Source organism: Camelus dromedarius, chromosome X, assembly GCF_036321535.1.
Source record: "Camelus dromedarius isolate mCamDro1 chromosome X, mCamDro1.pat, whole genome shotgun sequence".
Classification (NCBI taxonomy): Eukaryota; Metazoa; Chordata; class Mammalia; order Artiodactyla; family Camelidae; genus Camelus; species Camelus dromedarius.
The window spans coordinates 65,934,600-65,947,302 of NC_087472.1; positions in this window are offsets into that span (position 1 = coordinate 65,934,600).

Sequence of the window (12,703 nt, forward strand, 5' to 3'; positions counted from 1 at the left end):
ATATGTTATTGAAAAAACAATGGATCAATGAGGAAATCAAAGCTGAAATTAAAAAATACCTTGAGACAAATGATAATGAAAGCACAACCACTCAAAACCTATGGGACACAGCAAAGGCAGTGCTAAGAGGGAAGTTTATAGTGATACAGGCCTTCCTCAAAAAAGAAGAACAATCTCAAATAAACAATTTAACCCACCACCTGAATGAATTAGAAAAAGAAGAACAAAAACCACAAAAAAGCAGCAGAAGGAAGGAAAAAATAAAGATCAGAGAGTAAATAAATACAATAGAGATTAAGAAGACCATAGAAAAAATCAACCAAACCAAAAGCTGGTTTTTTGAAAAAGTAAATAAAATCGACAACCCTCTGGCCAACTCACAAAGAAGAAAAAAGAGAGAGCACAAGTTAGCAAAATAAGAAAGGAAAATGGAGAAATTACAACAAACAAAATAGAAATACAGAATATAATACGAGAATATTATGAAAAACTATATGGAACCAAACTGGATAACCTAGAGGAGATGGACAAGTTTCTGGAAACATACTGCCCACCAAAACTGAATCAAGAAGAATCTGAACACTTGAACAATCCGATCCCTAGAAAGGAAATAGAAATAGCAATTAAAATCCTCCCAACAAATAAAATTCCATGACCGGATGGCTTCACCGGGGAATTCTATCAAACATACAAAGAAGAACTCATACCAGTCCTTCCCAAACTCTTCCAGACGATTGAAAAGGAGGGAATACTCCCAAACTCATTCTATCAAGCCACAATCACCCTGATACCAAAACCAGGCAAAGACAGTACTAAAAAAGAGAATTATAGGCCAATATCACTGATGAACATAGACGCCAAAATCCTCACCAAAATTTTAGCAAATAGAATCCAACAACACATAAAAAAGATTATACAACATGACCAAGTGGGGTTCATCCCAGGGACACAAGGCTGTTTCAACATACGCAAATCAATCAAAGTAATAATTCACATCAACGAGAGAAAGCACAAAAACCACATGATCATCTCAATCGATACAGAAAAAGCATTTGATAAAATTCAACACCCATTTATGATAAAAATTCTCGCCAATGTGTGTATAGAGGGAACATATCTCTACATAATAAAAGCTATATATGACAAACCTACAGGCAGCATGGTACTCAACGGTGAAAAACTCAAAATCTTCCCACTAAAATCTGGGACAAGACAAGGATGCCCACTGTCACCACTCCTATTCAACATAGTCCTGGAAGCCCTAGACACAGCAGTCAGGCAAGAGAAAGAAATAAAATGGATCCAAATTGGAAAAGAAGAGTTAAATGTGTCATTATATGCTGATGACATGTTAGTATATATAGAAAACCCTAAAAGGTCCACACAAATCTACTAGAGCTGATTGAAGAATTCAGCAAGGTAGCAGGTTACAAAATTAATGTTCAAAAATCAGTTGCATTTTTTACACTAACGATAAATCAACAGAAAAAGAAAGTAAAGAAACAATCCCCTTAAAAAACAGCACCCAAAGTAATAAAATATCTCAGAATAAATCTAAACAAGGAGGTGAAAAATTATACACAGAAAATTATAAAACATTGATGAAGGAAATTAAAAAAGACTTAAAAAGTGGAAAGATATTCCATGCACTTGGATTGAAAGAATCAATATTGTTAAAATGGTCACACTGCCCAAGGCAATCTACAGATTTAAGCAATCCCTATCCAATTACCCAGGACATATTTCACAGAACTAGACCAAATCATAATAAAATTAAATGGAACCATCAAAGACCTAGAATTGCCAAAGCATTACTGAAGAGAAAGAAAGAGGCTGGAGGAATAACTCTCCCAGACTTCAGACAATACTATAGAGCTACAGTCATCAAGAAAGCATGGTATTGGTACAAAAACAGACATATAGACCAATGGAACAGAATAGAGAGCCCAGGAATAAACCAACAAACTTTTGGCCAACTCATCTTAGACAAAGGAGGCAAGAATATACAATGGAATAAAGACAATCTCTTCAGCAAATGGTGTTGGGAAAACTGGACAGCAGCATGTAAAACAATGAAGCTAGAACACTCCCTTACACCATATACAAAAATCAACTCAAAATGGATTAAAGACTTTAACATAAGACAAGATACAATACACCTCCTAGAGGAAAACATAGGCAAAACATTATCTGACATACATCCCAAAAATTTTCTCCTAAAGAATTAAAAGCAGAATAAAAAATTGGGACCTAATGAAACTTACAAGCTTCTGCACAGAAAAGGAAACCAGAAGTAAAACAAGAAGAAAACCTACGGAATGGGAGAAAATTTTTGCCAGTGAAACCGACAAAGGCTTGATCTCCAGAATATATAAGCAGCTCATATGACTCAATAAGGAAAAAATAAACAACCCAATCCAAAAATGGGCAGAAGGCCTAAACAAGCAATTATCCAAGGAAGATATACACATGATCAAAAAGCACATGAAAAAATGCTCACTATCACTAATTATCAGTGAAATGCAAATCAAAACTGCAATGAGGTATCACCTCACACCAGTCAGAATGGCCGTCATTCAAAAATCCACAAATTAAAAATGCTGGAGAGGCTGTGGGGAAAGGGGAACCCTCCTACACTGCTGGTGGGAATGCAGTTTGGTGCAGCCACTATGGAAAACAGTGTGGAGATTCCTGAAAAGACAAGGAACTGACTTACCATGTGACCCAGGATTCCCACTCCTGGGCTTGTATCCAGAAGGAAATCTACATCAGGATGACACCTGCACCCCAATATTTATAGCAGCAATATTTACAATAGCCAAAACATGGAAACAGCCTAAATGTCCATCAACAGGTCATTGGACAAAGAAGAGGTGGAATATTTATACAATGGAATACTACTCAGCCATAAAAACCGACAACATAATGCCATCTGCAGCAACATGGATGCTCCTGGAGAATGTCATTCTAAGTGAAGTAAGCCAGAAAGAGAAATAAAAATACCAAATGAGATCGCTCATATGTGGAATCTAAAAAACAAAAACAAAAAACAAACAAACAATAACAAAGCATAAATACAGGAAAGAAATAGACTCACAGACAGAGAATACAGACTTGTGGTTACTGGGGGGTGGAGGGTTGGAAGGGATAGCCTGGGATTTCACAATTGTAGAAGAGATAAACAAGATTACACTGTATAGCACAGGGAAATATACACAAAATGTTATTTTTTTAAATTTTTTATTGATTTATAATCATTTTACAATGTTGTGTCAAATTCCAGTGTTCAGCACAATTTTTCAGTTATTCATGGACATATACACACTCATTGACACATTTTTTTCTCTGTGAGTTATCATAAATTTTTGTGTATATTTACCTGTGCTATACAGTGTAGTCTATTCTACAATTTTGAAATCCCAGTCTATCCCTTCCCACCCTCCACCCCCCTGGTAACCACAAGTCTGTATTCTCTGTCTGTGAGTCTATTTCTGTCCTTTATTTAAGATTTGTTTTTGTTTGTTTGTTTATTTTTGTTTTTGCTTTTTAGATTACACATATGAGCGATCTCATATGGTATTTTTCTTACTCTTTCTGTCTTTCTTCACTTAGAATGACATTCCCCAGGAGCATCCATGTTGCTGCAAATGGCGTTATGTTGTCGGTTTTTATGGCTGAGTAGTATTCCATTGTATAAATATACCAACTCTTCTTTATCCAGTCACCTGTTGATGGACATTTAGGCTGTTTCCATGTTTTGTCTAATGTAAATAGTGCTGCTGTGAACATTGGGGTGCAGGTATCATCCTGAAGTAGATTTCCTTCTGGATACAAGCCTAGGAGTGGGATTCCTAGGTCATATGGTAAGTCTATTCCTAGCATTTTGAAGAATCTCCACACTGTTTTCCATAGTGGCTGCACCAAACTGCATTCCCACCAGCAGTGTAGTAGGGGTCCCCTTTTTCCACAGCCTCTCCAGCATTTGTTATTTGTGGATTTTTGAATGACGGCCATTCTGACTGGTGTGAGGGGATACTTCATTTCAGTTTTGATTTGCATTTCTCTGATAATTAGTGATATTGAGCATTTTTTCATGTGCTTTTTGATCATTTGTATGTCTTCCTTGGATAATTGCTTGTTTAAGTCTTCTGCCCATTTTTGTATTGGGTTGTTTATTTTTTCCTTATTGAGTCGTATGAGCTGCTTATATATTCTGGAGATCAAGCCTTTGTCGTTTTCACTTGCAAAAATTTTTCCCATTCCTTAGGTTTTCTTATTGTTTTATTTCTGATTTCCTTTGCTGTGCAGAAGCTTGTAAGTTTCATTAGGTCCCATTTGTTTATTCTTGCTTTTATTTCTTCTACGAGAAAATTTTTGAGATGTATGTCAGATAATGTTTTGCCTATGTTTTCCTCTAGGAGGTGTATTGTATCTTGTCTTATGTTAAAGTCTTTAATCCATTTTGAGTTGATTTTTGTATATGGTGTAAGGGAGTGTTCTAGCTTCATTGTTTTACATGCTGCTGTCCAGTTTTCCCAACACCATTTGCTGAAGAGACTGTCTTTATTCCAATGTATACTCTTGCCTCCTTTGTCAAAGATGAGTTGACCAAAAGTTTGTGGGTTCATTTTTGGACTCTCTATTCTGTTCCATTGGTCTATATGTCTATTTTTGTTCCAATACCATGCTTTCTTGATGACTGTAGCTCTATAGTATTGTCTGAAGTCTGGGAGAGTTATTCCTCCAGCCTCTTTCATTCTCTTGAGTAATGCTTTGTGAATTCTAGGTTTTTGTTTGTTCAATATGGATTTTATTATGATTTGTTCTAGTTCGGTAAAATATGTCCTGGGTAATTGGATAGGGATTGCATTAAATATGTAGATTGCCTTGGGCAGTGTGACCATTTTAACAACATTGATCCTTCCAATCCAAGAGCATGGAATATCTTTCCATTTTTTAAAATCTTCTTTAATTTCCTTCATCAATATTTTATAATTTTCTATGTATAATTCTTTCACCTCATTCGTTAGATTTATTCCCAGATATTTTCCTAATATGGGTGCTATTTTAAAGGGATTGGTTCTTTAAATTCTTCTTCTGTTGACTTATCGTTAGTGTAAAGAAATGCAACTGATTTTTGAACATTAATTTTGTAACCTGCTACCTTGCTGAATTCTTCAATCAGCTCTAGTAGCTTTTGTGTGGACCTCTTAGGGTTTTCTATATATAGTAACATGTAGTCTGCATATAATGACACTTTTACCTTTTCTTTCCCAAGTTGGATCCGTTTTATTTCTTTCTCTTGCCTGACTGCTGTGGCTAGGACTTCCAGGACTATGTTGAATAGGAATGGTTATAGTAGGCATCCTTGTCTTATCCCAGAATTTAGTGGGAAGCTTTTGTGTTTTTCACCGTTGAGTACTATGCTGCCTGTAGGTTTGTCATATATAGCTTTTATTATGTTGAGATATGTTCCCTCTATACACACTTTGGCGAGAATTTTTATCATAAATGGGTGTTGAATTTTATCAAATGCTTTTTCTGCATCGATTGAGATGATCATGTGGTTTTTGTCCTTTCTCTCGTTGACGTGATTTATTACATTGATTGATTTGCGTATGTTGAAACAGCCTTGTGTCCCTGGGATGAACCCCACTTGGTCATGTTGTATAATCTTTTTTATGTGTTGTTGGATTCTATTTGCTAAAATTTTGGTGAGGATTTTGGCGTCTATGTTCATCAGTGATATTGGCCTATAATTCTCTTTTTTAGTACTGTCTTTGCCTGGTTTTGGTATCAGGGTGATTGTGGCTTGATAGAATGAGTTTGGGAGTATTCCCTCCTTTTCAATCGTCTGGAAGAGTTTGGGAAGGACTGGTATGAGTTCTTCTTTGTATGTTTGATAGAATTCCCCGGTGAAGCCATCCGGTCATGGAATTTTATTTGTTGGGAGGATTTTAATTGCTATTTCTATTTCCTTTCTAGGGATCGGATTGTTCAAGTGTTCAGATTCTTCTTGATTCAGTTTTGGTGGGCAGTATGTTTCCAGAAACTTGTCCATCTCCTCTAGGTTATCCAGTTTGGTTCCATATAGTTTTTCATAATATTCTCGTATTATATTCTGTATTTCTATTTTGTTTGTTGTAATTTCTCCATTTTCCTTTCTTATTTTGCTAACTTGTGCTCTCTCTTTTTTCTTCTTTGTGAGTTGGCCAGAGGGTTGTCGATTTTATTTACTTTTTCAAAAAACCAGCTTTTGGTTTGGTTGATTTTTTCTATGGTCTTCTTAATCTCTATTGTATTTATTTACTCTCTGATCTTTATTTTTTCCTTCCTTCTGCTGCTTTTTTGTGGTTTTTGTTCTTCTTTTTCTAATTCATTCAGGTGGTGGGTTAAATTGTTTATTTGAGATTGTTCTTCTTTTTTGAGGAAGGCCTGTATCACTATAAACTTCCCTTTAGCACTGCCTTTGCTGTGTCCCATAGGTTTTGAGTGGTTGTGCTTTCATTATCATTTGTCTCAAGGTATTTTTTAATTTCAGCTTTGATTTCCTCATTGATCCATTGTTTTTTCAATAACATATTTTTTAATCTCCATTCTTTCCTTTTTTTCTCCTTTGTTTCTCTGTTGTTGATTTCCAGTTTCATGGCATTGTGGTCAGTAATGATGCTTGAGATAATTTCTATCTTCTTAAAATTGTTGAGGTTTCTTTTGTGCCCAAGTACTTGATCAATCCTGGAAAATAATCCATGTGCACTTGAAAATAATGTATATCCTATTTTTTGGGGGTGTAATGCTCTGAAAATATCCACCAAATCTAGTTTTTCTATTGTAGTATTTAATTTCTCTTTTGCCTTGTTTATTTTCTGTCTGGAAGATCTGTCTAGTGGTGTTAATGCAGTTGTAAAATCTCCTACTATGATTGTATTCCCATCAATATCTCCCTTTTTCTATTTTAGTAATTCTTTTATGTACTTAGGTGATCCTACATTGGGTGCATATATATAAACGAGTGTAATATCTTCATGTTGTATCACTCCTTTAATCATTATAAAATGTCCTTCTTTATCTTTCTTTATGGCCTTTGTTTTAAAGTCTATTTTGTCTGAAATCAGTACTGCAACACCTGCTTTTTTGGCTTTTCCATTTGCATGGAGTATCCTTTTCCATCCTTTCACTCTCAATCTATATGTGTCCTTCTCCCTAAAGTGGGTCTCTTGTATGCAGCATTTTGAAGGTTCTTGCATTATTATCCAGTCTGCCACTCTATGTCTTTGACTGGAGCATTCAGTCCATTAACAATTACAGTAATTAATGATAGATGTGTGCTTATTGCCATTTTGAACTTATCTTTGCAGTTGAATTGGTATATCCTCTTTGTTCCTTTCTTCTTCCTTTTGTGGTTTGGTAATTTTCCTTTGTATTATCATGGATTTTATTTAAATTTGGGACTCCTTTGTAAATTTTTGGCTTGTGGTTAACGTTTTTTGTAAATGTATTAACCCATTACTGTAACTGTTTTCATTAAACTAATAATAACATGATCTCAAACCCATCCTACTTTTAAAAAAGTTTTAAAAAGAAAGAAAAAAATATTCTATATTTCCCTGCCTCCCTCTCCCACTCTAAGTGACTTGTGTGCCTTCTTTTATAATTTCATGTTTACTTTATTTGTAATTCATGAGTTATCACCTTTCCAGTTGTGTATTTCTCATTTCTGTAGCATCCTGCTGCTATTCTATTTAGAATAGCTCTTTCAATATTTCTTTTAGCATGGGTTTAGTGTTGCTAAACCCCTGCAGCTTTTTTTTTTTTTTCTGTGAAACTCTTTATTTCTCCTTCTATCCTCAAGGATAGCCTTGCTGGATAAAGGATCCAAGGCTGCATCTTTTTTTCATTCAGGGCTTTGAATATATCTTGCCACTCCCTTCTGGCCTGTAGTGTTTGTGTAGAGAAATCAGCTGAGAGTCTTATGGGGGTTCCCTTGTAACTTACTCTTTGCTTTTCTCTTGCTGCCTTTAGAATCATTTCTTTTCCTTGACTCTGGCCATCTTGATTATGATATGTCTTGGTGTGTGTCTATTTGGGTTCTTCCTGTTTGGGACCCTCTGAGCTTGCTGTACTTGGATATGTGATTCCTTCTTTAAGTTTGGGAAGTTTTCAATCATGATTTCTTCAAAAACCTTTTCAATCCCCTTTGATCTTTCTTCTTCTTCTGGGACCCCTATTATGCAAAGATTGGGACGCTTTATATTAACCCATAGGTCCCTTATTCTATTTTCATTATTTTTTATTTGCTTATCTTGTAGTTCTTCTGAATGGGTGCTTTCTATTGCCCTGTCTTCTAGATCACCAATTCGTTCCTCTGCTTTATCTAGTCGGCTTTACACAGCTATTAGATCATTCCTCATCTCTGTCAATGAGTTTACCCATTCTACTTGGCTCTTCTTTATAGCTTCAATTTCATTTTTGACATATTTTATATCTCTAAACATTATCTCTTTTAATTCCTTCAGCAATTTGATCACTCCTTTTTTGAAATCTTGATCTACTAGGCTATCGATGTCTATTTTGTTGATCTTTCTTTCAGGGGATATCTCTTGTTATTTTAATTGGGAAAGGTTTTTCTGCTTCTTCATCTTGCTCATACCATTTTGGCACTGTGGTTTATGGAGTATCAGTTGTTTATTTTGGTCCTTAAGTATTTTATCTAATGTTTATTTTGGAATAGAACAAAGGAAAAAAAGGAAAAAAAAATAGGAGAGAGAGAGAAAGAAATTTAAAAGAAGGGAGAAAGAGGGTTTGAAAACAGTGTATAATGAATAGTAGAAGAGCGAGTTGAAGCAGAGTATTACTCGGGTTGAGACGTCCTTTTAAAATCTTTACAAAAAAAGGGGGGGATGAAGAGATGTATTTGAAACCTGTGTCTAATCAATAACAGGACATCAAAACCCGAGAGAAATAGAAATGAATTAAGAAGTAAAAATTAAGAGAGTAATAGAAAATAGAACAGGTAAAAACAGAATTAAAAAAAAAGGGGGGGTGTTGTCAGTGTTCTCCTGGCGTCTGTGTGCTTTTAATGTGACGTCTTTCTGTCTTCGTCCTGTTTTGGAAGCTCAGCTTGCTGTTTTCAGAGGCCCTCCGTTGGCGCCCTCTTCTGTGCTGTTCCCAGCACCTGTTGGCAAGCAGATTGCGCCTCCTCCCAACACTGGGTCAGGTGCAGCTCTCCTCTGCTGTGGGCGGGTGTGTCACTGCCCCTCCGGATGCCGCAGTTAGATGTTGCAGACTGGCCAGGTAGGAGGGTGGGTCGTGCCCCCTCCCAGCCCCTCAGTCATGGGCTGTGTTCCTGCCCAAAGGTGGGGGCCACATTCCCTCTACCTGCACCGCAGATAGCTCCGCTGCTCTGTGCGGCTGTGAGCTCCGCCCTGGTCGGCGCTCCGCAGGTGGGCTCGGGGAAGACCGAGGGACAGCCTTGTCCCTGCTCCGAGCCAGAACCCAGCTCCTTGTTTGTCTTTGTGGAGCAAGTTCTCTGAGGGACCAGGATGGAAGGATGCTATCTGCCCCGGTCTGCAGGCCAGTCTCAGTCTGGCTTTTGAGGCTGCTAAACCCTTCCTTGCGGATGCAGGTTTCGCCCCCACCCCCGCCTGGGTGCTCAGCGCCGGAGGATATGGCGGCTGTCCCTGAGCCCCACCTCTCTTCCACCGAAAAGTTTCCGCGGGTTTTCAGAGATGGGGGTGTGCACCCTTCCCCCAAGAGCACATCAACCTTGCTGTTTTATGGAGGGCCCAGGTTTTTCTGCCCTGTGCACCCACCGCCACGGCGCGCACCCCCTTGCAGTCCACCCGGGCTGACGCCGTGCAGCCACTCCCGTCCTCAGCCTGGCTTGTCCAGCCTGGCCCTGCCCACCGCTGCCGGCCCGCGTCTCAGGCTGGGTGTCGGGGGGATGCTCTGTGCCCGTTTTTCTTAGATCTGTCAGTCAAGGGCTGCTCCATATACATCCGAGCCTCAGAGGCTTCCCCTCCGTCCCGCTGGCCTCTCAGTTGGAGAGGGGAGACCCAGCGAGCAAACGCCAGTCCTACTTTGCCACTCCCTCCCCGCGGGACCCGTCCCGTGCTGCTTTGCCTTTTGTTATTTCTTTTTTCCTTTTCTCCTACCAGATTTTTGGCGTCTTTATCTTTGGAAGAGGGCGATGTTCTGTCGGAGTTCTGCAGGTGCTCTGGTTGGCTGAGTGGGTCTGTAGATGTGGGTCTTGGTGTATTTGTGGGAGAGGGTGACCTGCGAGCGTCCTTCTACTCCACCATCTTCTCCGTCCCCCACAAAATGGTATGATAACTCAGAGAGAAAATATGTGACAATGAGTATGTATATGTCCATGAATGACTGAAAAATTGTGCTGAACACTGGAATTTGACACAACATTGTAAAATGATTATAAATCAATAAAAAATGTTAAAAAAAAAAGAAAATTCCAGAACTTAGGCAAGGCAGTTGATTCTAAAAGTATAATATATAAATGGGAAGATGGACACTGACAAAATTTTAAAAATTTGCTTTATGAAAGCCTATGTTCAGATGATTAAAGGTAAAGCTATGTATTACAAACTACATAGCCAAAGTGTAAATAGTATCTGAAATATATAAGGAACCATTAGACTCAATAGCAGATAAAAATATAATTATAAAATAATTTAATGAATAAACACTTCACTTAAGAGTTGAGATTTGCAAAGATTAACCACTATATATAAAAGCAGATAAAAAAAAAAAACAAGTTCTGTATAGCACAGGGAACTATATTCAATGTGTTGTAATAACCTTTAATGAAAAAGAATGTGAAAATGAATATATATGTATATATGACTTGGACATTATGCTGTGCACCAGAAGTTGATACATTTTGAGTATTCTTCAATTAATAAAGTTAAAGATTATAAAAAAAGAGGATGTTCAGAATGGAACTAAACACACAAAAAGATGTTCAACATATTAGGCATTAGGGAAATAAAAGATCAATGAAATATCACCTATCAGAGTTGCTAAAATAAAAAAATACTAAAACCACCAAATGCTGACAAGGATCTAAACAACTGAATTTCTCATATATTGCTGCTGCTCCTCAGGGAAAGAAGGATTGTTGGGGGGCCTCGAGTGTCCACATGATGTCACTCAGCAGCATGAGGGAGTGGGAATCTCCTGGTCAGAGAACTCTGCTAGTACAAGCTTAAGGTCTTTATGGCCTTGTGTTTATCACATCAAGGGCTAGTAAATATTGGGTGCAGTTTTACAGAGCATGTAAGGCAGGGAGGCTTTAGTGGGCTATATTTAAAACAATTAGATGTGTGAAAATTTGAGATTTCTCCTAGGCAGGCTTTTGAAATAATGGGTCCTAAGAAGTAAATAACATACAGGCACGATACAGAGTTCATCTTTGGCTCACTGATGTCCATCTCCTGACTCCATTTTTGTTTGTTTGTTTATTTTGGGGTAAAATATACATAACATAAAATTTACCCCATTTTAATAATTTTATTTTATTTTTTATTTTTTTCTTTTCAGATTCTTTTTTTAAGATTTTTTATTGATTTATAATCATTTTACAATGTTGTGTCAAATTCCAGTGTTCAGCACAATTATTCAGTCATTCATGGACATATACATACTCATTGTCACATTTTTTCTCTCTCAGTTATCATAAGATTTTGTGTGTATTTCCCTGTGCTATACAGTGTAAACTTGTTTATCTATTCTACAATTTTGAAATCCCATTCTATCCCTTCCCACCCTCCACCCCCCTGGTAACCACATGTCTGTATTCTCTGTCTGTGAGTCTATTTCTGCCCTGTATTTACACTTTGTTTTTGTTTGTTTCTTTGTTTTGGTTTTTGTTTTTCAGTTTCCACATATGAGCGATCTCATTTGGTATTTTTCTTTCTCTTTCTGGCTTACTTCACTTAGAATGACATTCTCCAGGAGCATCCATGTTGCTGCAAATGGCATTATGTTGTCAGTTTTTATGGCTGAGTAGTATTCCATTGTATAAATATACCACCTCTTCTTTATCCAGTCACCTGTTGATGGACATTTAGGCTGTTTCCATGTTTTGGCTATTGTAAATAGTGCTGCTATGAACATTGGGGTGTAGGTGTCATCCTGAAGTAGGGTTCCTTCTGGATACAAACGCAGGAGTGGGATTCCTGGGTCATACAGTAAGTCTACTCCTAGTCTTTTGAGGAATCTCCACAATGATTTCCATAGTGGCTGCACTAAACTGCATTCCCACCAGCAGTGAAGGAGTGTTCCCCTTTCTCCACAGCCTCTCCAGCATTTGTCACTTGAGGATTTTTGAATGACGGACATTCTGACTGGTGTGAGGTGATACTTCATTGTAGTTTTGATTTGCATTTCTCTGGTAATTAGTGATATTGAGCATTATTTCATGTGCCTCTTGATCAGTGGTATGTCTTCCTTGGATAATTGTTTGTTTAAGTCTTCTGCCCATTTTTGGATTGGGTTGTTTATTTTTTTCTTATTGAGTCATATGAGCTGCTTATATATTCTGGAGATCAAGCCTTTGTCGGTTTCACTTGCAAAAATTTTCTCCCATTCCGTAGGTTTTCTTCTTGTTTTACTTCTGGTTTCCTTTGCTGTGCAGAAGCTTGTAAGTTTCATTAGGTCCCATTTGTTTATTCTTGCTTTTATTTCT